Genomic DNA, 25955 nt, shown 5'->3' with positions numbered 1-25955 from the left:
AAGTATTTCTCTAACAGAGAGGCAGCCAGACAGAGAGGAACAGATGACCAGTACAAGAGGTGAGGTGGGCAAGTAGTACATCCTTGGGGTTTCATACAAAGACTGTCATGGTTGGCCTGCCTATCCATAGCATTCCTGAGCAGCTACCTAGAAGATCTATCAACATAGGTTCCCTTTCAGGGATGAAACAATTCAGATGTCTCTCTGTTCATGTAAATGATAATTTATCCAAGGGCAAATGTAGATTCTGGGTCCAACACACAAATATATGTGTAAATGCTTTGATCACTAAATATCTTTAATAACACCTGGCAGAAGAAGATACGAATCAGAGCATACCTTGAAAACTAACATTAAGCAGCACAATCAGTTCCTCCATTCTTCTTGACAAGTCCTTTATGAAGTGTCACTGTTGGTAGATGGACCCTGGGCTCCACAGACTGACTCAGGGCAGCAGCTTCTGTGTCCCAAGTCACCATCTCCACACTGTAGATACCAATCAGCTAGACTGATTAAAATCTGGACCGAAGTCCATGTAAACCTGTTCAGATGGCAGTCCTTGATGGTACTTTGGTAAGCTCAGTTGGAAGATTGTTCAAGTCAGTAAAACAACAAAAAAAATTGAATTAAACTGAATTGAACATCCAGTTGATTAAGAGCTTACCCCATGGAGAGGAAAGACCACAGGATTTGGGTCAGCAGTCCAGGCTTTATGAGCATTAGGTAATTAAGCGGTCGGGGGTACACACTGCAATCTGATGTGCAGAGTAGGAACATGGGGGAGAAGTAGAACGTGGGAGGAGATGGCTAATGGGGATTTCTGATGTTGCAGAGCCTTGTGGGCCACTATTAGGATCTTTGGCTTCAAGTCTGAGTAAAGTGGGATATCCCAGGATTCTAGGTAGAGGAGTGACATTACCTAATTTATGTTTTAAGATCACTCTGGCTGTTGTGTTGAGAATAGATGTAGAGAGGCAAACATAAAAGTGGGGAGGACTTTTGTGGCAGATATTCTGTACTATGTGTTCCTCTATGTTTCCCAGGATCCCTGTCAGCTAACCTTACCAGGTGACTGAGCTCCAGTCAATGCAGTGTGACAACAGGAGATTGTCACTTCTTATAGAGGCCCTGAGGTCCTAGAAATTGTAGAGCCATCATATGGAAGAGGTCTGGGGTTTCTATAGTACAGCTAGGAGGAGAGTATTCCAGAAGAACCACCAGACCAGGAACATCTGCTTTCAACTTTGCATGAGATAAAAATAAACTTTTATTGTGTTAGGCCACTCATATCTGGGAATTGTTTTTTATAGCAGTTAACTTATTTGATCAATACAGATTGTTGGATGGCTATTGCCAGTAACTCAGAAAGAAATAATGGTATCTCATATTAGTGTGCTAGCAATGAAAGTGGTTGAGAAAGTAGAGCCTGTGGATTGGTTTGGGATATAAAGAAAGGATGTTGAGCAGAATAATTGAGTTATGAACCATAGAGCTGAAAGTATCTATGAAAGATCATTTGTGCCAACCACCGATGTTCAGTCAGATGAACGATATCCATGCAGAACATGACTTTTAGGATGGAGACTCCAAAAGGTGACTATTCTAGTGCTTTGTCATTCTTATTTCTAAGATCTTTTTCCTTTGTCTCTTAACTTTACTCATTCCTCATTTTATCATAGTTGAACACTGCATTAAATATTTTCCTGATGTACTTATAAGCAATAGTAATTGTAGTTTCACTTATTTTTCTGAGCATGTAAATGAAGAAAGGAAAAATCTGAAGAGGCAAGAACTTAACCTATGCCTGGTATTTCTTCAACCTTTCTTTTTAGACCCGCTGTCCTCATTCAGATCAGAAGTCAGGATTATACTTAATTACCTTCTGATAACCCAAGTTGCAATTTATAACTCTAAGAGTCAGGGGGAAGAGCAGAAACTCAGAAAAGAGACAGAGAAGGAAGGATCAGTGAGGAGGGGAAAACAAAGAGAGTGTGATAACTTGGAAGGCAAGAAAGCTTATCAAAGAGAAGGAAGTGATTGATCATATTAAAAATGCAGGTAAAATGACGAGGTCATTGTTGACCTTGATAGACCTTTTTCAGTGCAGGGGTGGCGAGTGACAAATTGATTAGAATGGGCTTAAGAGAATGGGAAGAGAAAAACTGGGGATAGCAATTCCAGACAACTCTTTTTCAGGGAGTTTTTCTGCAATGAGAGTGAAGAAAATTTGGAATTCTTGTACACTGTTGCTGGGAATGTAAGTTGGTGCAGCCATTATGGAAAACGGTACTGAGTTTCCTTAAAAATTAAAAATAGAATTACCATATGATTCAGCAGTCCTACCTCTTGGTATTTATCCAAAGGAATTGAAATAATGATCTTGAAGATATATCTTCACTCCCATGTTCATAGTGGCATTATTCACAATAGCAAACAAAATGTCCATTGATGAATGAATGGATAAAGAAAATGTGACATATGCATACAATAGAATATTATTTGCTCTTAGAAAAGTAGGAAATCCCACCATTTGTGACAACATGGATGAACGTGGAAAGCATTATGGTAAATGACATAAGGCAGACACAGAAGGACAAATACTACATGATGCCACTTAGATGAGGGATCTAAAATAGTCACACTTATAGGGATGTAGAGTAGAATAGTAATTTCCAGGGGCTGATGGAGGTGGGGACATGGAGATATTAGTTAAAAGGTACTAAGTTTCAGTTATACAAGATAAGTCCTAGAGATCTACTGTATAGCACAGTGCCTGTACTTAACAAAACTGTATTGTATACTTTAAAACTTTCTAAGAGAGTGGGTCTTAGGTGTTCTTATCTCAAAAATAATAGTAAATAAAGAGGATGGGAAGAAATTTTTGGAGGTGATAGATATGTTTATGGCATAGATCATGGAGATGATTTCACCACATGTATACTTATCTTCAAACTCATCAAGTTATATACATTAAATATGTATAGCATTTTGTATATAATTTATAACTCAATAAAGTAATTTAACAAAATAGGGATGAGTGGGGTTAAAATATTTTTTAAGGATAGAAGAAATAAAAATACATTTATATAAATGCAAATTATTCAGTATAGAGTGGAATTCTGATTATGCAGGAGAGTGCAGATGGTTTTCATTATTACCTTTAGAAAGCTTTTCCCCTATTCTATTGGTCTATTTATTATATTTGCTACTGTAAAAAAATTAATAATCAGGAATCTCAATTAAATAGATTTGGAAGGAGTCCTCATGCCCTGTGATGATAGCAGGGCCCAACAGGAAGAAGAAAGGCTCCTCTTCTTTCCTGGCAGCAACTCAGTCAAAGAAATGTCATGGACTCTTTGTTTACTTTAACCCTTCCAACTTCCTTATCTCCTCTATAAAAGAGTTTTCCTTCCCTTACTGTGTGGGCACTTACATATGGCTTGTCATGGTTGCAGACCCCAAAGGGCAATTTTCTGCTGATCCTGAATAAATCTTTTTTTTTTTTTTTTTTTTTTTTGCGGGAGAAATAATTGGAAGTCTGTTTGTTTTATGTCAACATTTTGGTGGCCCATATAAGGACCAGAGAAGACCCCTGATGGCTCTGAGAAGTCGGGTGCAGTACCTAAAATTGAGCTCATTGTCACTCACTGCTTTCCTAACCGACTGTAAAGTTTGAAGGTATGTCTTTCTCCTGAATCCCAGCTATCAACCTCTTTGCATTTTGAAACTCTCCAGGCTTTATTTGGGACCCATTTTAAGGTTTCTTTCTTTCTGGTTAAGGCCTTGTTTTGTATGTGAGTACTCATTTGGTACTTCAGTCTGATTTTGACTGTTTCAATTGAAACTGGCTTGCCTTTGGCCATTCCTTTGGGAACAGGGGCTGTTTCATTGAAATGGTGCCATTTTCAGCCTTTGGCTCATTCTTTTGGAATAGGAATGTTCTATGAGAACTAACCTGAAAAGCCTTCAGCCTGCTCCTCTAGGACAATCTTTTCCTTTAAAAGTGGCTAGTATTAAGCCTGCACGTTATTGAGATATTTGAGATGTTCAAGTTGTTTGATCTATTTGAGTCTTCAACTGTTTGAGCTAGAAGATTTTTAGGCTGTTTGAAAATTATTCTTCTACTCTAGAAAAATCCTGAGGAAAAACTCTGAGAAATGGGATTCCCCTTTATCTAACTATTTTGAGGGCACCCCCCTACAGGGACTCTGGCTAATTTTATGTTTAAAAACCATGATCCTTCTTCATACACATTTCTAACTAAATGAACTGACCTCACCAAAGGCAATTTAGAATATCAATGGCCATTATCCGGAAGTTTTGAATTCCCTAAACTTAATTTTCTTACAACTGAATTGGATCACTATAACTCTAAAATTACCAGGACTGAATGGAATGCCTATTTCAGCTGGTATTTTGAGGCTTCCAAAATTTATGAGAAGCCTAAAATTGCCTCTCTGAAAAATAAGATTTTAAGATTAACTGAGGCAAACAAACAATGCCAGAAGTATAAAATGGCTCCAGAAACCTCAGTCTCCTCCTCCTTGGCTTTTTTTTTTTCATCTCAGGCTCCACATCCAGTGCCATCTTCCCCCTTCCCATCTATGTAGCCAACACCTTCTCTATAACCTTAGTTCCCCGTACTAATTCTCTCACCAAACTTCCTTTTTCCCTGAAACTCTCCCCACTCCCTTTTCCTCTGAAATTATTAGAATCTGTCCCTTTAAAATTAAGCCTTTGGAGGATCCAGAAACTGAACCCTTAATTTCTTACATTCCTGGCCTAAACCTGAACTGCAAGCCATAGTCAAAGATTTTCCCAAAGTAACTGAAGGTTCTCACAGATTTGCTGAGGAATTTAATGTAGTCTTTCAAACTTATCAACCTGGTTTCTCTGACTTACATCAGCTAGTTCATATACTTGTGGTCTGGATACAAACTAATTGGGAAAATGCTGAAAGGTCTCTAGAATTACAACCAAGAGACCAGCCCACTGACTTATATACACTTTCCGGCTCAGGCAATCACTAGGTGACTTCATCGAGCAGTTCCTAGGACTTTTTCAAAGCCTGTTGATTGGAACAAAATTCAGGCTTGCATGCAAAAATGTGATGAACCTGTTCATGGCTATTAAAATCAACTTCAGATTATTTTTAAAGAAAATTCTTGTCTTCCCTCAGATGTTGATTCCACCTGAATAGCTTTTAAGTCTATGTTTATGAACCAGAGCCTTTCCTTTTTAGTAAAAAAGACCAGGATGGAATGGGAAGCTACGTCCACTTCATATTTAGTTAATCTGGCAAACCAGCTCTTCTCACACTCCAGATGAGTCACTTAAAAGGAAGATGACCCAAATTCTTAATCTTCAACTCCAGCAATTGAAAACCACTACATAAAACCAAGCCTTCCTAGTTTCTGCTCTAAAGGCAAAGAGCCAGGGCATTAGAAAATAGATTGTTACATATTCAAGCACATCAGGGGCCTTCAGCCTTCTAACCACCATTTCCACTCTCCTCCCAATTCTCAGTGACAGGGTTCTAAGGAACTCAGGGGCTCTTCCAAATCCTCCCTTTTAATCAACTTGGAGAAACATTTCTTCAGACTGGGGATGAATTTCTTCCAGTCCGAATTTATGTTCAACCCCCACTACTATAAAGCAGCCCCTGCCTTGGAATACTAAAACAGTTCAAATAGTGGGGACCGCTAATAAACCTCAAGAGGTACTTGTCTCTGAATCTATTCCCTTTTGTTTAGGACCTAAGAAGTACAAACCCTTTTCTCCTTAGTTACCCTGCTACTATCCATTTATTAGGCTAAATATCATAATGGAATTTCTTTCTCCCAAAAGGGCGAAATAATTCTAGAGCCTGAGGAAGTCATCAAAGCAGACAACCAGGTGAATTAAATGACCCGTTGACAACTTTTATGTGCTGTGTCTCTGACAGTACTAGAGCTGGTTCTGGAAAAACTGATCATTTGTCCTTATTGAATCAGCTACCACCCTCCCTATGGACAAAATCTCCAACTGATGTTGGCAAAATTCACAGTGTACTTCCCATTATTCATATAGATCCCTCAAAACCTCTTCCCAGAATTAATCAATATCCTATAAGTGAAGAAGTCTTTCAAGGCATGGAGTCCATAATAGAAGATTACAAGGCTCAAGGCCTCATGATCCCTTGTATTTGTTCCTGTAATACACCTATTTTGCTGGTGAGAAAACCTAAGGGCTGAAAGTAGAGTTTTGTCCAGCAATAAACAACATGATTATCCTCAATACCCTATTGCTCCTAACTCTCATATGTTACTAACATCTTTTCCCACTGGAAGCAAATTCTTCATTGTTATTTATGTATGCAGTGTATTCTTTAGTATTCCAGTTGATGAAGCTAGCCAATACCTTTCTGCCTTCACTTGGGGAGAAAAACAATTCACCTTGACAGTAATCCTTCAGGGTTTTACTGATAGTCCTTATTTCTCACCAATCCTGAAGGCTGATTTGGATGATATAAAGTTCCCTAGAGGTTCTACTTTGTTGCAATATGTGGATGATTTGTTTTTTGCTCTCCTTCTCAAATCTCCTCACAGGAAGGTATCATCCATTTGCTGAAGCTTTTAGCCTTAAAAGGACATAAGGTTACCAAAGAAAAATTGCAGTTTGTTCAAACCCAGGTTTGATATTTAAGGCATCTTATATCAGAATAAGGGCTACACTGAGATCCATGGTGTCCTAAGCTTCTCAAAACCCAAAACTAAGCACCAAATGTGAGGTTTTCTCAGGGTAGTTGGCTATTGCTGAAACTGGATTTTAAATTTCTTTCTTATGGCCAAACCTTTGTATGTTTTACTAAAGAATAAAAACCCTAACCCAATTTTATAGGAAGAACCAGACAACATAGCCTTTAAAGCCTTAAAGGAGAGTTTGATGAACACACCTTCCCTTCGGCATCTCAATGATCAGATTCCCTTTTTCCTTTTGTATATGAAAAGAAAGGGGATGCCCATGGCGTTCTTACCCCAAAACAGAGATCAGCATCAACCCATAGGTTATTATAGCCAGCAACTGGATCCTGCTGGATGGGGATACCCCCCTTTAACTTAGAACATTTACTGTCACTGTTCTTTTGGTTAAGGCCACCAAGAAAATTATTGTGGGATCCCCTTTAACCATTTTTGTACCTCATACAGTAGAAATGCGCCTGAATTCTCATCACACTCACATTACTGTTAGCCATGTCACTTCTTATGAAGTCCTTTTGGTAACTGCTCCTCACATTATTCTTTCATGTTGTAATTACCTTAATCCTGCTACTCTTCTACCCTCCATCACTGACAAAGTCTCTCATGACAGCTTAATGCTAATGTACCACCTCCTGACTCCTTGTGATGATCTGCAGGAAATTCTTTGGGGGTAACGGTGAATTCTCACTGTTCACTGATGGTTCTTATTTAAATGGTAGCAATGGCAGATATTGTGCTGTATATGCTATTGCAATTCTTTTTGATGTTGTTGAAGCAGCATCTTTACCTATGGTTATGTCAACCCAACAGACTGAATTATACACTCTTACATGGGCTTGTACTTTAGCCAAGGATGAGACTGCCAATATTTATACTAATAATAGATATGCTTTTGGAGTAGCTCATGATATGGGAATGTTGTGGAAACAATGTGGCTTCCTTACTTCTAGCAAAAATAAAATTAAAATGGCTCCTATGTTCAGAAGTTATTGGATGCAATACTTTTACCTGCTGCTTTAGCTATCATTAAGATTCTGGGGCATTCTAAACTTGACTTTCTGGAAGCTAAGGGAAATCACCTTGCTGACATTTCTGCAAGAAATGCTGCCTTTAAATGGACCAACAGTAGTCAAGCCTCTGTCATGTCCAAAGGGCTATTTCCACAAATGATAACGTTGAAAAACTAGCTAGAGAAATGGGATCAAGATGACAGAGTAAGAAGACCCTGATTACACCTGCTCCCACAGACACACCAAAACTACAACTATATGTAGAAAAGACTGTTTCTGAGAACGACCTGAAGACTAGCACAGAATGGCTCTACTACAGCTAAGGATTAAAAGAAAAAGACCACACCAAGATGAATAGGTAGGAAAGAAAATTGATCTAGTCAGGACCCACTTACTCAGTGGGTGACCCAAAAGAAGAAGGGGCTATCACAACTCAGAGTTCCTCCTTAAGGAGTGAGGGGTTTAAGCCCCACACTGGGTACCCCAGCCCTGGGGTCTGGCACTGAGAAGACAAGCAAACCCCTTTAACTGGTTGTGAAAAACAGTGGGGCTTTTGACTAAGATAACTGGAAGGCTTTAAGAAACTGAGATTCCACTCTTAAAGAATACACACAAAAACTTACATGTTCCCAGTCCCAGTACAGAGGCAGCAGGTTGCAAATTGTCTAATGCTTTAGCTGTCCTGCCAAGACTGCCCCAGCATACCCACTGGCCTGCATCAGCCTCTGGCACCAACCACCCCCACCAAGGTGGCAGCCCTCAAGCTGCCTGAAAAAGCCCTGGCCCATACTATTCTCTAGCTCCAGCACCACCCCCTCCAAGGCAATGGCCATCAGAATGCCTCAGGAGAAACCCTGGCCTGTACCAGTCACCAACTCTATCCCCCTTGGCTCCAGCCACCTTGCCAAGGTCGTGGCTGCCAGCATGCCCTGGGAGAAGCCCTGGCCCATGCCCATGCTAGTTTCAGCTCCAGCCCTCTTTCAAAAGCCACTGGGCAGAAGCAAACTGCATATGGACACTTCTACACAAGGATATACCTTCAAGGCCAGGATAGGTAACTGTTTTGCCTAATTTCATAGAGAAAAACAAAAAAAATCAAACAAAATGAGAAGATAGAGGAACATGTTCCAAATAAAAGAATAATAACCAACCCCCTGCAAAAAAAAAGCCCTTAATGAAACAGAGATAAGTAGTTTGAAAGAGTTCAAAGCAACAGTCATAAAAATGCTCAATGAACTGAGGAGAAGAATAGAGGAACACAGTGAGAATTTCAATAAAGAAATTAGAAAATATAAAAAGTAACAATCAAAACTAATTACAATAAGTTAAATGAAAAATACACTAGAAGGAATCAACGGCAGATTAGGTGTTACTGTAGAATGTATAAGCAACCTGGAAGAAAGAATAGTGGAAATCACCCAATCAGAACAGCAAAAAGAAAAAAAAAATAAGAATGAGGATAGTGGATAGCTTAGAGGAACCTCTTGGACAACATCAAGCATACTAACATTTGCAATATAGGGGTCCTGGAAGGAGGAGAGAGAGAGAGAGAGACAAGGGCAGAATACATATTTGATAAGATAATGGCTGAAAACTTCCCTAACCTGTGGAAGGAAATAGATACCCGAGTCCAGGAAGCACAGAGAGTCCTAAAAAGATGAACCCAAAGAGAGCCACACCTCATAACTAAAATGACTAAAGTTAAAGATAAAACAAAAAAAATTAAAGGCAGAAAGAAAAAAACAAAGAGTCATATACAAGGGAACCCATAAGACTGTCAGCTGATTTTTCAGCAGAAATTTTGCAGGCCAGAAGGGGGTGGCATGATATATATAAAGTGCGGAAAGGAAAAAAACCTACAACCAAGGGTACTCTACATGACAAGGTTATCGTTCAGAATTGCAGGAGAGATAATGAGGCTGTCAGACAAGCAAAACCTGAGTTCATTACCACTAAACAGGCCTTACAAAAAAATGTTAAAGGATCTTCTTTAAGCAAAAAAGAAAAAGCTGTAACACAAAATAAGAAAATATATGAAGGAAAAAAATCTCACTGGTGAAGGCAAATACATAGTAAACGCAGTGGATAGACCATGTAATAAGCTAGTTTGAAGGTTAAAAGCCAAATGTTGTAAAATCAACTGTAACTACAATAAACAGTTAAGGGATACACATGAAGATGTAAAATATGACATCAAAAACATAAAACAAAAAAGACACCTCCAGGGGCCTTCCCTGGTGGCACAGTGGTTGAGAGTCCGCCTGCCGATGCAGGGGACAAGGGTTCATGCCCTGGTCCGGGAAGATCCCACATGCCGCGGAGCGGCTGGGCCCGTGAGCCATGGCCGCTGAGCCTGCACGTCCGGAGCCTGTGCTCAGCAATGGGAGAGGCCACAACAGTGAGAGGCCTGCCTACCACAAAAAAAAAAAAAAAAAAAAAAAGACACCTCCAGAAAGACGCTTTTCAACCTCACTGCAGAGGACCCTGCCATGTACTGCTAACAAACCTTTGTGCCACCAAACTTCAGGGAATATACTCGGGTTCATATGACATACCTAAAGAAAATACTGACTCTTAACTGGACCTGCACATCATTTAGTAACCTGAAAGTAAAGATTTCCCAGAATTGAGGCAGACAGTATCTGATGAGATAGCTCCTCTAAGATATCAGGGCCAGGCCTGTTTTTAAGTTTGTCACCAAAGTTTTGATGATGACATAGTGCTTTAGATGATTTCCAGTGTTTATGGTCTTGACAACATATGTATTTTAGATAAAAAGTGACTGAGAGTTCTCTCTCCTACCCCTTCTTGTTAGTTGAATGTGATCTCAATAGGTTTCCAATCTGTGTACTTTCCCTCTGATGTGAGACACTACCCCCAGGAAAGGTCCTTCCTGGCACTGAGGGACAAAAAAGCCATTGAAACTGAACAACCTGACTCTTGGTCAGTGATGCTTTTAGAAAAAGATCTTGAGCAAAAGGAGGAAGTGTAAAAAATTAATAAACAGAACCTCAATTAAATAAAGTTCAGAGAACAGAAAGGGGAGCTCTCACAATCTGTGATGATAGCAGAATCCAATAGGAAGAAGAAAACCTTCTCGTCTTTCCTGGCAACAACTCAGCCAATGAAAAGCCATGGGATCTTTATTAACTAAAGCCCTTCCAACTTCCTTTTCCCCTCTATAAAAGAATTATCCTTCCCTTACTGTGTGAGGACTTGCATGTGACTCATCATGGTTGCAGATCCCAAAGTGCAATTCTCTGCTGATTTTGAATAAATCTATTTTTTTTTTTGCTGGAGAAATATTGTTTTTAAGGTCAACACTCCAATATATATTGTTCTAAATTATCTATATAGTATGTCTTGCTATCTAATAAATTAAACTTTTGTATTCTCCATCATTTTTCTACTCGTTCTCTTACTATGATCATTCTTCAAAGTTATCATGGCTAGGCTAGGCCCTATATTCTTCTATATAAATTCTATAATCAGCTACTGAGGTGATAATACACACACACACACACACACACACACACACACACTCACTCACTCACGTACACAAATGGGTGTTGAGACTGAATTCAATTTATGGAATATACAGATTTATTTAATGAAAATTAGTACTTTTATGAGATTGAGGTTTCCTCTCCATGAATGATATATATTTTCATTAATGCTTTTCAATAAAGTCTGATGAATTATTTTGGACATTCTTGAACATTTTTGAAAACTTGCTTCTGAGTACTTATAGGTTTCTTTCTTTGTCATACTGAATTATTATTTAAATAAAATTCATGGATCTTAAGTGTTCAATTTGAGAAGTTTTGATAGTTGTATAAATTTTTGTATATCCCAAACAAAATATCGATCATTTTCACTACCCCAGTTTTTCATGATGTCTTCCTATCAAATTTTCACTTATCACCAAAATAAGTACTTTCTGATTTCTATCATTAGTTTTACCTATTCATGGACTTCATATAAATCAGATTATACAGTCTGTACTTTTTTTTGTGTCTGGCTCATCCTCAACATGTTTTGGGGTTCTTTTGTGTTGTTGCATGAGAGCATTTTATTTGATTTTACTGTCTGTACTATTCTCTTACATGATTATTCTACTATGCATTTATAGACATTTGGGTTGTTCCAGGTTTTGCTTATTATGAGCAAATCTCCTAAGAATTCCTAAGAAAATTGTGCAATTCTCTTTGTGGTTAGATGCATTTCTTTCTCTGGGGTGAATACCTGGAATAGAATTGCCAAGTCGTAAGGTAGATATGTAACTTTTTAATAGGTTGCCAAACAGTTCTCCAAAGTGAAGGAATCATTTTACACTCTCACACACCTTATAATTTTTCTTCCCTTGTAAAAAAAATTGGCTTTTAAGAAACTTGTAAGTTATATTTGTTTATTGCTGGTATATTAGCAATAAAAGTGATCTCTTAATATTGCTCTTGTATCAAGTATATATGGTGAACTTTTTCATTAATAAGACTTTATAAATCAATCTTGAATTTTCTGTGTCTGTTGGTTAATTCCTATCAGATACAAACATGCTGACCAGTCTCTGTCATCTAAGAGTCTACAATTTAATTTTGCATATAGGAACAGACTATGATAGTTCTCATCATATGTTCCTCCACATTTCCCATCCTCAATTTGGATGGGGTCAATATCACTAGTTCTTGCCAATTCTTAACTCTTTTTTTTTCAGTACGCAGGCCTCTCACTGTTGTGGCCTCTCCCGTTGCGGAGCACAGGCTCCGGATGCGCAGGCTCAGCGGCCATGGCTCACGGGCCCAGCCACTCCGCGGCATATGGGATCCTCCTGGACCGGGGCACGAACCCGTATCCCCTGCATCGGCAGGCGGACTCTCAACCACTGCGCCACCAAGGAGGCCCAATTCTTAACTCTTGAGATAGTTAACATGTTTGGCATCTCCATTGTCTTGATATATTTCTCTCTGTCTCTCTGTCTTTTTGTCTCTCTCCCACGACCCTATTTATCCTGTGCATTTAGCTGGAAGCAAAGTTTTCTGAATAGAGGAGCTGAGGATAGGAGCAGCCTGAGTCCCTTAATGGGTTCTTAGATAAGAGTGTTGTTATAGGACCACCCAGTCTACACTGGATGGTGAAAATTTGATAGGAAGGCATCATGAAAAACTGTTTGGGGTAGTGAAAATACAGATTTGTTCAGATACTGAAATTTGGGAGTTTACTTGCTCCTGAAGCTTAACTGAGCCTATCCTATTATAAAAAGAAATTAATTACAAAACAATTAGTGATAGCTTAAGGTCAAACTCAAGGTGCCAGGGAAACACAGAGGAGGATACCTGACTCAGTTGTAGAAGTTAGAGAATGGTTTCTAAAGGATTTACAGTCTAAAATGAGACTGCGAAAAATAACAGGCTTTATTGTGTTCCAGCACAGTTCCTAGAACATGGCCATTCCAAAATGCTTTCTGAATGAATCAGTGAGCTCTATCAACTATCAGAATAGAGGTGTGTTTCTGAACATGTCTGTAAAGGGTTTCTGATTAATCTAACCCTTGAAAATATGACACTCTGTCTGGGCTAGTCTTAGAGGCTAGGACTTTTTGGGAAACAACTACTTGTGTTCCAGTTGTAGATTGATGACCAGAAATGAAAACCTGTCTTCTCAACTGTCTCACACCATAGCATTGATGCAGTTGCTATCCCCTTGGCTTCTTCTCCTTGCTATTTATGTTCCTATAGTCTGACAGTATTTACATTTCAGGCAATTCTAAGAGGCTTCTCAGAAATAGAGGAAGCCAGAGCTCGGAGAAGGTAATTAAAAGCAAAACCAGGAGAGAGAACAAAGGTATTTGCTTGTCTTTAGAAGACTTACAAGGCCACAGGCTGCAGGGTGAGGGTGGGCAGAGAGAGAGAGAGAGAGACTGAAAGCAGTTGGCCCAGTGACAATAGTGACCGAATGATTCAGAAGTAAATCCATGGTAACCTGGGGGTAAATACCTGAAAGGAAACAGCTGCTGGGGAAGGAACATTTTCACTTTGGATGGAAAACACTGGAAAGGGAACTTAAACATACTCATTATCTTTAATCTTAGCACAGTGGTAGAACCTGGTCACCACATTAAGACACTGGAGATCACTTTTACCAATTAGTCAATTCTTCCACAAAAGAGATGAGGATTTTATTAAAAAGAAGGAAGCCTAAGAGCTTTGTTTCAACACTTGAGGGGACAAAGTGAATGCTCTTTTAATTGATTTCTATGTTTTCCCTGATGGATGTTAAATACTCATATAATCAAGTCAAAAGCATTTTTATTTTCATTGTAAGAAGAGCTCTCTAAGCAATGACAGATAGTATTAGGTATAACATGTTCTGCAAGGGTTGCCATGGTAAGAGTTCATCTGCTGTTTTCCTCCCATCTTTCTGTAAATAACAAGTGGAAGAGTGCAGAAAGCCTGTACGGAAAAGATGTCTGGGACCAGAGTAATTAGTGCTCTGCCATGCAGAAGAGTCACTAGATTTTATGTTAAATATATTTCGTACTAAAAGTGCTCTCTCTCTCTTTCTGTTTTGGGTAGGTGGCCTGATTTTCAACATTAGACAGCTCCAAGCACTACCACCAAACACTGGCGGATTTAAGTTATTTAATGAAGCAGCAATGTGGTGTGTGTATGTGTGTGTGTGTGTGTGTGTGTGTGTGTGTGTGAATGCAGTTGAATTTCAGTAGCAGTTCACTCCTTGTAGATGCCAACTCTGTCTTAATTATATGAGAATCAGTAGTCATCTGATTTTCTACAGTGGAGTTTCAAACATAGATTTTTGTTTCCTTTCTAGGAAGGAAAACTTGGTTAATACTTGTATTCCTACTGAAAATTTCTCATGTATTTTCATGGAATTCTTAAGCAATTCTCTCTTGTGGAGTGGATCACCATGAGGTGACATGAAAACTTTTCTTTTTCTGCTGAACAGATCAACCTTTGATGTTCAGTTTAGCAAATGCTCATTTAGTGCCTATTTTGTGCTCTGGGATTTTCTGGGGAATCAGAGATAATTAGGATGTGGTCCTTGTCCTCCAGGAGTTCTTATTCTTCTGGTTTGTTTTTGGAACATTAGTCTTGGGTTTAGAAGGTTTTCTTTGTGGGCTGAAGAGATGCTGTTCTGGGGGCAGATGACAAAATGTACAGGTTGGAATCTATGTTGACTGAGGCCACAGTTCTGGGTAACTTAGAAGAATGTGAGCAGCTCCATTGTCCAGAGGCAGAGAGATGGCAGGAAGAGCCACTGCTCTTGCTTATTCAATCCTCAGCGGTTCCTAAATGACCACAGCAACCACAGGGCTGAGGTCTGAGCAATCAAGAGAGACATGTGGCCAGAGTTATTGTCTCTTGCCAAGAGGCTTCTGCTACCTTTTAAGCCAGAGTAGCTCTGGAGTTTCTGCTCAGTTCTGTCCTTTCTAGTTGGGCCCCCAGACTTAAAGGGCAATTGTCGAATTGGTATGACACAGTGCCTCTGTGTGCATATCCTGACGTGAAGATGCACTTTGGATATTCAGGGTTTTGGCTGAAGAAGGGTCCCACTACCTGGCTAAGCACAGGGAAGTGATTAGAGTAGCACATTATCACAAGATTATTATACAATAAACCTTAAAATATAGTTTTGATTTTGTTTTCATGTAATAGAAAAAAAATAACCAGTACATCAAACCTACAATAGAGGATAAAGTAAATAATGCCATGATATATAATTTTAAGAAAAAAGTAGATGTGTTCATATAAAAATATTAAGTATAAATGGTTTATCATGTATTAGTCAGGGAAGACTAGCTGCTATAATAAATAATCCCTATGTTTCAGAGCTTAATTAGTAAAGGTTTTTCCTGCATGTCACACTCCAGTGTAAATTGGCCTCATAGCTCCGCCCCATAGAGTCATGGAGGCCCCAGGCTCTTTCCGACTAGCTGCTCCAATATCCACTGAGCTTTGAGTCCTCCATTAGATCATCTGAATATGGTTAGGAGAGGAGGTAATAGGGAGAGCTTGGAGGACTGCATAGAAAGTTCCAGTGGGTTGGGTCTGGGGATGATGTTATGACACCCACCACATTCCTTTGACCAGATTTCAGTCACGTGGCCACAAAACTTTAAGGGAGCCTGGAAACTGTGGTCTAGCAAAGTGCCCAGGTAGGAGAGAAATTCAGTCTGATAAACAACTAAACTCTGGCCTACAGCAATATAACTAAGTTACTAAGGTTAAACACAAAAGAGTGACTTATGTGAACACTGATGGAATAGGAAAAGAGTGAACATTGGAGGTTCTGTTTTGGTGTTTTAATCACAGTACTGATTTTTTTTTTTAATAAGTCTCAACATTGCCGTTTATTAGTGAGGAGATCATACCCACTTTACTCAGTATGTCTGGGGCTCAAAGGCCCTTTGTGTGGATTGAGGAGATCTATCTCAAGGGTTTTGGGGAAAATGATAGGAGCTCACACATGTTTAGCATCATGGACAATACTTGGCATGAAGTAGATGCTCACCAACTACATGTTAATTCCCTTCCCCTAATATCCCTTTCTTCTTCAACTTTCTCTTTAAAATTTTTGAGAGAGACCTTTGTCATAGAGGCACACTTGTCCGCAATTAAAGAGTTAAAATATTTCTCCCCCAGGAAGAAGGGTATCTTCTCTTTTCCTGTACTGGCATGCTTTCAATTTCAATTTCATAGTTTAAATTGTGCACACATCCTAAGAATTGTTTAAGTCGTCAGGTGTGTTTACTTTTTTAAAAATTTACAAAGCAATCACATTTGGCCTACCTAGATTAAACTAAAAAGAATTAAATAAAGTTTTCATAATAAAAGCTTCTCTACAGTAGCCCCAAATAACCTTCTTGGTGGGTAAGAAAACCTTGTTTTTAGCTGTGTCTTTTGGGTTGGCGCTTTCGTTGCAGGTCTGTCCTTTGACATTTAGATAGGACAATGATGAGATTTGAAGTCACATAAAGGAGGCAATTGTCCTTTAATTTTTCCTTCAACCTGAGGGAAGAATTTCTGAAACCTTTTCAGGTTTACAGGGTTAAGTTTTATATTAATTTTCACATTTTCTTATTCGTCTACAGTCATCATATTCCCTTAATCTATTGAGAAGTTCCTACTGTAACATATAAGGATCTCAACCTAAATTAGATTCTAAAATTAATGAAATTTAGCAAATCTATAACAGTAGCCAAATAATAATCTCCCTTCAATGAGCACAGGAAAGTCCCCCCCTTTTTTTTTTTTGGCGGTACGCGGGCCTCTCACTGTGTGGCCTCTCCCGTTGCGGAGCACGGGCTCCGGACGCGCAGGCTCAGCGGCCATGGCTCATGGGCCCAGCCGCTCCGCGGCATGTGGGATCTTCCCGGACGGGGCACAAACCCGTGTCCCCTGCGTCGGCAGGCGGACTCTTAACCACTGCGCCACCAGGGAAGCCCCAGGAAAGTCCCATTTTGTTATGAATGAAGAAAGCCTCTGGATAATGGGTGGGAAATTAATCATAACACAAATACCAGTAACTTATGTCTTTACATTTTCCCCACTGAGACATCTGCTGGGGAACTTGTTTTTCCCTAAGACAGAGAAATCTCACAGGTAACATAATCAGATGAAGCTGCCCCAAGATTTCTGAGTCAGTTAAAACTATCTAGTGTACTGAGAAACATAAAAATGTGTGTTAATGGTAATAATAAAAATCTGTCATTTATTTGGCACTTAATATGTACTAGGCCCTGAGGTAGTGCTTCACAACTGGTGGAGATGAAGTTTCAACTCCAGCTTGTGTGACTTCAAAGGTTCTTACTCCTATACTAGCCCAGCTCTAGAGACAGAACAAGACAAAGGATCACTAGTCCTTTGGAATCAAAGGATTCCATAGCAGTGGTCTACCCACTTCCTGTGAGACTGTAGGAAATCAGGTAAACTCTCCAGACCTTCTGCTTCTCATTTCTAAAGAAAGGATTAAAAACACTTGGAAAATTATAATTTTCCTATCTATGTAGGTTGTTATGCATAGTACAGGATCCTTTGGGGCTCTAGAGAAATTGAATGGCTGAAAAGTCTTTACAAATAAATCATTTGGCTCAGATATATTTCCTCTGCTTTAATGAACCAGGTTACATGTTAGTGAGGTTGAATGCCATTTGGAATCCATTAAATTTCTTTCCATGAGTTATAGATTAATTAATCTAACCTAACATTTACTGAGAACCTACAGTGGGCAAAAACTCGTCCTGATGTTTCATAGGAGCCACAAATATAAATAAGCTGTGGTCTTGGTCAGCAGGAGATTATAGATTGCAACTAAATAGTCATAATAATAGTAGTAGTAGTCATAGTAGTAATAATAATAATACATGGATTGGCTTCCCTAACTGAAAATCAAGGGGTGTCCATACAAGTGGTCAGTGATGCCATCAGGAGTTTGTTTCTCTCCATCTCTCAGCTCTGCTTTCCTCTGAGTTGGGTGTTCTCATAGGTAAGATGGTATCTTGTAGCTCTTGACTGACAATCATCTCGTTAACAGCTACCTTAACAACTCCAGCTTAAAAGGAAATTTTCTTTCTGAACATATCTGAACTAATCCCAGATGTCATTCTCATCAGTCTATACTGGGTCACATGCCTACCCCTAAACTAACCCCTGAAGCGAAGGGGATACCATACTCTCTTAGATGTGAACTAGGTACTCTTGTACCTATTTTTTTTGGCCAAGGAGTGGCATATGCAGCTATACCAGAAGAGGTGTAGAGAAGATGCTCCTTAAAGGAGCATGAAGCAAAGCAGAGAACCAGATGTTCACAACAGAGAGCGCTTTGGCTTGGCTCTGACGGAAGTGTAGGGGTTTGACATAGGGAGAAGGGGATGAGGTATATTCCAGGCAGAGAATCCAGCATGAGTGTGATGCCCAGATACTTGGTAAAACATTATTTCTGGGTATGTCTGTGAGGGTGTTTCTAGAAGTTAGCATTTGAATCTGTAGAGTGAGTAAAGAAGATCACCCTTGCCAGTGTGGGCGGGCACCATCCAATCCACTGAGAGCCTAAATAGAACAAAAAGGTGGAGGAAGGGAGACTTTGCTCTTTGTTTGAGCTGGGACGTTCATCCTTTTCTGCCTTCAAATACAGATACTCCTGTTCCTTAGACTTTAGACTCAGACTGAATTAACCACCAGCTTTCCTGGTTGTCTACTTGCAGATGGCAGATCATGGGACTTCTCAGCCTCTATAATTGTGTGAGCCAATTTTTATAATAAATCTCTTCTTATGGGTTCTGTTTCTCTGAAGAATCATGACTAATACAATGAAATGACACCGACATGGGAAATTTTGTTTGACTAGAAACATAGATTACATAAGGAAGTTCAGTGGGCGATAGGGTGAGGTCCTACAGTGGAGTGTTTTTATTATTTATTTATTTATTTATTTATTTATTTTGCGGTACATGGACCTCTCACCTTTGTGGCCTCTCCTGTTGCAGAGCACAGGCTCCGGACGCACCGGCTCAGCAGCCATGGCTCACGGTCCCAGCCACTCCGCGGCATGTGGGATCTTCCCGGATCAGGGCACGAACCCACGTCCCCTGAATCGGCAGGCGGACTCTCAACCACTGCACCACCAGGGAAGCCCAGTGGAGTGTTTTAAATGCAGAATGAAGAACTTCATTTTATGGACAATGAGAAGTCTCTGATCACTTTGGTAATGGACATATGAGCTAGTAAGATATTTCCCACTTCACAGTGAGTCCCTTCAGAGCCAAAAGGTATCTTTTTTTCCACCTTCACTCTTAGCACAGATAGAGTGCCTAGTATACTGCTGGGTCTCTTTAAATACTTGTGGAAGAAATATCAATTTTATTATCAAATATCTAGTGATAGTTGACGCTTGCTGGAGGCCTTTATGTAGTGGACACTATAAGTGCTATGCACATATCTCATGGGCTATCACAGAAACCTTATGAGGGAAATGTTATATGTATCCCATTTTACAGATATGGACTGTGTCACTTATAAAGGTCAGGTGGTAAAACGAGGACTTAAACTAAGGTCCTGTGCATTCAAATCATATACTCACACAGCACATCAGCGAGTCTCCATGTAATATTTGTGCAACGCCTTAGAGCACATAAAGAGCCTCCCATATATACAGTGTTTTACTCAGGCTTCACTATATCTCCATGAAGTAGGTGTTATTATCATTTCCATTTTATGACCAATAAGATGAAATCCAGAGAGGAGAAGTAACTCAACAAGAATCACAGGACTAGTAAATTGAGGTGCTTGACTTATATTTGGCAACCCTGTGTTCAAAATTCATTCATTTCCCCTGTACCAACTAGTTTCCCCAGAAGCTGCCAGACCATAAAGTGAGTGTGGTGGGGAAGATGATCTGTTAGTTTGTGTATGTGTTATGTCAACTCTAATATTCAAAGATTCTAGTCTTCCAACAAAAAATTGAATGTGCATAGCACTTGTTTCAACTCTTTCAAATATTATAAAATGTGAGCTGAGCCATGCAGACTAAAATAAAAAGGTCACTGGAATAAGATTTTTATTCATAATTTTAGTTGAAATCTTGCTGTTTAAATCTCACAAAAAGGGGCTTGGTTAGCTTTCTTTTGTTGTTTTTCTCTGCCATACAAATACCCACAAATTCTCTGCACTAAAAATCTATGTACATTCCACTGGGCATTGAGGGTGACCCATTCCATGAGAGTGCTAACTTTTCCACTTGGGACACTTGGCAAAGCAAACTGGCTTATAAACCACTTCTGAACTTGTAAACTGAACTTTGATGCAACAAATGATATATTCAAAGCATCTCATAGGATCAAACCCTTGCATGAATTAGGGATGGAGATGACCTATTTTTACTTCATTTGACTCTGAAAATAAAAAGAGAACTAGGATGCTTTTGCACTTGGTGCATATGCTGGAAGGATGGCATGCAGCAAGGTGATAACAAATGACAATTACAATGTTAAAGAAACTGAGTACTGTACCAAGCAATGTATATGGAAATCTGACCTTTAGCATGAAGACTTAACTTGCTTTTGTCTTTAGGTCATAGGTCTCTTTTTCCTGGGAGAGAGGACTTTGGTGGGTCTTTCAATCTTATTGACATTAGACTAACCCACATCCATTTTTTCTTGGCAAGGACCCAGTTGACAGTGGAATTACACAAACACAGAGGCTGCTGATGACAGTATTAAGTCATTTTTTTAGTAATTTACATTGGACATAGGTTTCATGTACCTGAAAACTGTGCAAGGTTTTTTTTTCCCTAAATTTTGGTTTAAATTTCTCTATGTCTAAACATTATTTTTTGTTTTAGGAAAATGTTAGCATGGTTTTTTTCTGCCTAAGCATTTGCCCGCAGGAGATGGAGAGTGGAGGGCAGACCACACATAAGGGATGTGTTGGCTTGATATCATCCTCACCCAGCATTGGAGGAAGGGCTGGGAAAAAGAATTGAGATCAACTTGGAGTAGCACAACACAACTCTGGCACAACTCAACTGGTGTCTTGTATACAGGGCTGACTAACCCTAAATCAACAAGCATTTCAGGAATGGACTGTCAGATCATGATGATTGCCAGGACCCTGGGACCAGATCACACCTGTGGGTAGAGATGGATTTTTCCTGGGATGGGCAAGAATATTGTCCCTGGCAGGGTTGTGGGAAGAGATTAGTCCCAGGCCAGGATATGAGATGGGGCTTAAATAAAGGGTAGGAGAGGTAGAGAGTAATATGTTCTTCTTTATCGTCTTTCCCTCTGGGGCTAGTAGGGCATGAGATGGACATAGGTTCTAGGTAGAATATTTGTGGGGAATTAGGCAAGAACTCAGAGACAGATTCTGGTTTGAGTAGCCAATTCTAAAAAAAATAGCTGCTTCTAGGTAACCATGAAGGAAATCACTTATGAGAGATCAGCAACTCCTCTGCAGGGCAGGGTGGGCGAAGTCCCCAACATAGGACAGCTGTCTCTTCAAGAGAGAAAATTTGACATATCAGCTGGTGACAGAGGTTGCAGGTTGTTAGGAAGATGAAGAGAGTGGAGGAGAATAATAATAACAAGGATATGAGCAAACATTTGATGAACACTCATTGAATACTTACTGTCTCATTCACTGTGCTAAGCTATAGCTTTAAGCACAAAAGATTTCTAGTCTGTGAGATGCTCACACTCTGAAAGGCAGAGGGGAACTAGGGCTAAATATGGCAACGGCAGATTCACACCTCCCTTCTCACTAAGGAAGAACTACCAGTTATTGAAAGTGGAATTTCATATAATGTTGAACTGTTATTCCTTCTCTTGCTTTCTTTATATTTCTGTCTCTGGACAAGAGCTTAGGGTTGAATTCTTATAAGTGAAATGTGGATGTTGATTACAGTACTTGCATTATTTCATTTAATCTTTATAACAATCTGACAAGGTAGGTAGGTAGCAGCTATTATTTTCCTCATATTATACCTAGAGAAACGGGATAGTGAGGTTGAGAGACTTGCCCAAAGTCATATGGCTGCAAGTGGGGTATCTGGCACTTAGACACAGGAGGGAGAGGGGTAAAGATAACAGGAATGAAGGGGCACACATTCTATGCCCCTTTGCTGGTATCCAGGCCATAATTCGTTTTCAGAGCTTCATGACCTTCTATTGTAAAACTCACCAATTGATTGTACACTCTAAATTCTCTCACCTGTTCTCCACTCTTGTTCGTCCTCTGCTGTAGACCAAGCATTCGTGTTCCCCCCAAATTCATATGTTTAAACTTATTATCCAGTGTGATGGTATTAGGAGGTGGGGCTTCTGAGAGGTGATTAAGTCATCAGGGTAGAGCCCTCATGAATGGGATTAGTGCCTGTATAAGAGACCCCAGAGAGCTCCTTTGCCTCTTCTACCATGTGAAGACAGCTATCTATGAACCAGGAAGATGGACCTCACCAGACAAGGAATGTTCTAGTGCCTTGAACTTGGACTTCTCAGTCTGCAGAATGGTGAGAAATAAATTTCTGTTCTTTACAAACCATCCAGTCTGTAGTATTTTGTTATAACAGCCCAAACAAAGACACCCTCTAAATGGCTCCCAGTTCATATTGAATTTCTTACTATCCTAAAGCATGGTAGTCCCTTTCACATCTCTTTGACTTTGCATCTCCTCTCCTTTTTGCCCAGGGTACTCTTTTTCCTTCTATAGTTGATAAAAAAACACCTTATCAAAAATTAGGCCAGCATCAAGTCCTACAGAAAAAATGTTCAGCATAGTGTTCAAAAGCATGGTCCCTGGTTCTGGGACTTAGCATCTGCAGGAATTCGCTAAGCTTTAGTTAATGTTCTCATTTCTAAAATGGAGCCAGTAGTACTACCTGCAACATAAGATTATTAAAAGTACTAAGTATAAAGGGCTTTGCATGGATCCTGACACACAGCAAATGCTGAATAAGTGTTGTTACCTTAGTTCTCCTTGAAGACATCCCTGAGTCTTCAAGTACATTCAAACCACCTTCTCAGATGGGTGGTAGAGTAGATATTGTTCATATCGCTATTTTAGAATTTATTCTGTTATCTTGTAGTTATCTGTTTAAATATCTTTTCTTGTATTGTCCTATCTCCTGCCCCATAAACATTTCCTATCGATAATGGTTTGGATTCTGCCTTGTGGGAACTCCATGCTATGCCAATTGGGATTGGGAAAAGCCCTAGAAAGAAGACCCCAAGAATCTGTTTTAGAGTTGTGTTACTTGTGGCCTGATGGCAGTATGGGACCCATACTGTTGGTAATTAGTCAGGTAATAACCCCTGGCATGTAGTGGCATTACAATCACTAATGTTTTCCCCTACAATTAATTGGGGTGAGGTGAAAGGAGTAGGTGAAACATTATTTATGAAAAGTCTCTGCTGAATAAACAGTTTGGGGAAAATGCTAATTATGAAAATATTGGAGTAGATTAACTGCATCGCAGTCCTTGAAAAAAGAAAATGATAGACTCCGAGAAGTAAACTGCCAACCTGAACATGCTGTGAAAGTCAGAGGGGTTCTGTGGCTGCTTTGAACAGCGATGAGATCTGTTATCGCTCTGCATCAGATGATGCAGGAAATCAGGGGTTGCGGCAGCAGCAGAGAGCAAATGCACAGCCATGACGGGCTTTCTTTGTTAGGATCATGAGAGAAAAAGAGGAAGGGCCTGAGAACTGGTTTTTCGGTCAATAAGCCTGAGGACCTTGCACCTCATACTCTCTTGAATGTTCCACCCAGGAAGAAGCAGCCACCTTCCCCTTGCCTGAGGAAAGGAGCCTCTCTTTGCCTGGAGACCATGTGAAGCTCTGCTATGAAACAGGACCTCACAATGCTCTCCTGTTCTCCTGGAGCTCTGCCTCCACCAGTCCTCGGTTCCTCTAGACCAATATCCATGATCAGATCTTAGCACTCCCTGTCTGAATCGGGAAGTACCATCTGAGCCCCAGGAAAAAAGAGCTTACACCCTAAAGGAATCTCAGAAGGTGACTAATATGTACTGTTAAGAACTAGGGAGGGCTTCCGTGGTGACGCAGTGGTTGAGAGTCCGCCTGCCAATGCAGGGGATGCGGGTTCGTGCCCCAGTCCAGGAAGATCCCACATGCCGCGGAGCGGCTGGGACTGTGAGCCATGGCCGCTGAGCCTGCGTGTCCGGAGCCTGTGCTCTGCAATGGGAGAGGCCACAACAGTGAGAGGCCCGTGTACCACAAAAAAAAAAAAGAACTAGGGAAACATTTGTGAGAATGGAATTGAGGGGTATTGGAGCAGGTAGAGTAGACAACAAAGCTGGCTGGGGGAGAATTTTTTCATGTCAGGGCACTTACTCATGACTCTGGATAATGTTCTGGAAAAGATATCTGGGTTTTCAGGATAGGCACCTTGAAGCTTGAATATAAAAGTGAACTCCAGTGGATGGGGGGCAGCAATGGCAGAACCTCCCTGGAAGCATTTGGAGGAATGGATCAGAAGGCTTGGGTAGGTGAAATGTTTGAATGGCTTTACTGTGTAAGTCTTTGAGAGTACCGCAGCTGACTGTGGTTCCCAGGAGAGCCCAGGGAACACACTCTTCACTAAGGGAGTAGAGAACACACTGGTGAGGAGTGCACTGGCTTTTCAAAAGCTCAGTGGTGGCTGTTTTATATAGACTTGGTTTGACAGTGGGAGACGCAGCCATGAAACTGAGGGTTCTCACATATGGATGGCGGATTTTAGGAATGACAGAAGCCACATGCCAGCATCTAAATGCCAGTTGCAAGATAGAAATAATGATCATAATGGGCGTCAAGACCAGAGTGGCAGTTGGGGTGCCTTGTCCAACAAGGATAGGGGTGATAACTATTAAATTATGACATTCTTTGGGGGGAGGGTAGAAAGACATGTAGAAAGACAGAGAGATGCTGGAGACAGAGAGAGAAGGGGAGAGGAGGGGAAGGGAATGGGAAGGGGAAAGGAAAGGGAAAGGGGAAGAGGAGAAGAGATTGACAGCCGGAGGGCAGAAGCTTGCCACCAGTTGTCACAGTGAGAAATCATGGTCCCTTATCCAGTTTCCAGATCTATATCAGTTTACAGACCCAGAACCCAACTAACAGAAGAAGATGGCAGATCTCTTTGATGAAGATCAAAGTACATAGTAAACATACCTCTGATCCTTCCTAGAATGCCCTGCAGCCGTTTGGCAGCAAGAAGAGAAGAAAACTCAGGTTTTGGGACAGCTGTTAGGGTTTGAGCTGCTAGTGATGCTAGGAGTCCTTCAGCTGGGGTGGGAGGGTCAGTGGAAGCAGGGTAATAAATGGAGTTGGGCCCAAGTCTTTCTTATTTTTATGGTGGTTCTCCAGAACCCAATGGAGTAGATAGACTTAACATCTGGTGGAAGGCACTCCTTGGCTCTCCAAACTGTGGCACAAAGACCATTGTTTTAGAGGATATGGATTGGAACCTATTGCCATGGACCTGAAGCATGAGGATCATTTTACTTCAGAAGGTCTTTAGTGCTCGGGGGACAGGATAATTTGACCTGTGAAGTCAGCTGGCCTTTGTCCTTGGCCACCCTGGTGCTGCTTGCTACAGCCTCAAGGTACCTGGCAATGCTGTTACATGACAGCCTTCTAAACCATAAAAATAATCTTTCTCAAAAAAAAAAATAATAATCTTTCTCTTCATTTTAT

Source organism: Mesoplodon densirostris, chromosome 1, assembly GCF_025265405.1.
Source record: "Mesoplodon densirostris isolate mMesDen1 chromosome 1, mMesDen1 primary haplotype, whole genome shotgun sequence".
In the NCBI taxonomy this organism is placed as follows: Eukaryota; Metazoa; Chordata; class Mammalia; order Artiodactyla; family Ziphiidae; genus Mesoplodon; species Mesoplodon densirostris.
This window is presented reverse-complemented; position numbering follows the sequence as displayed.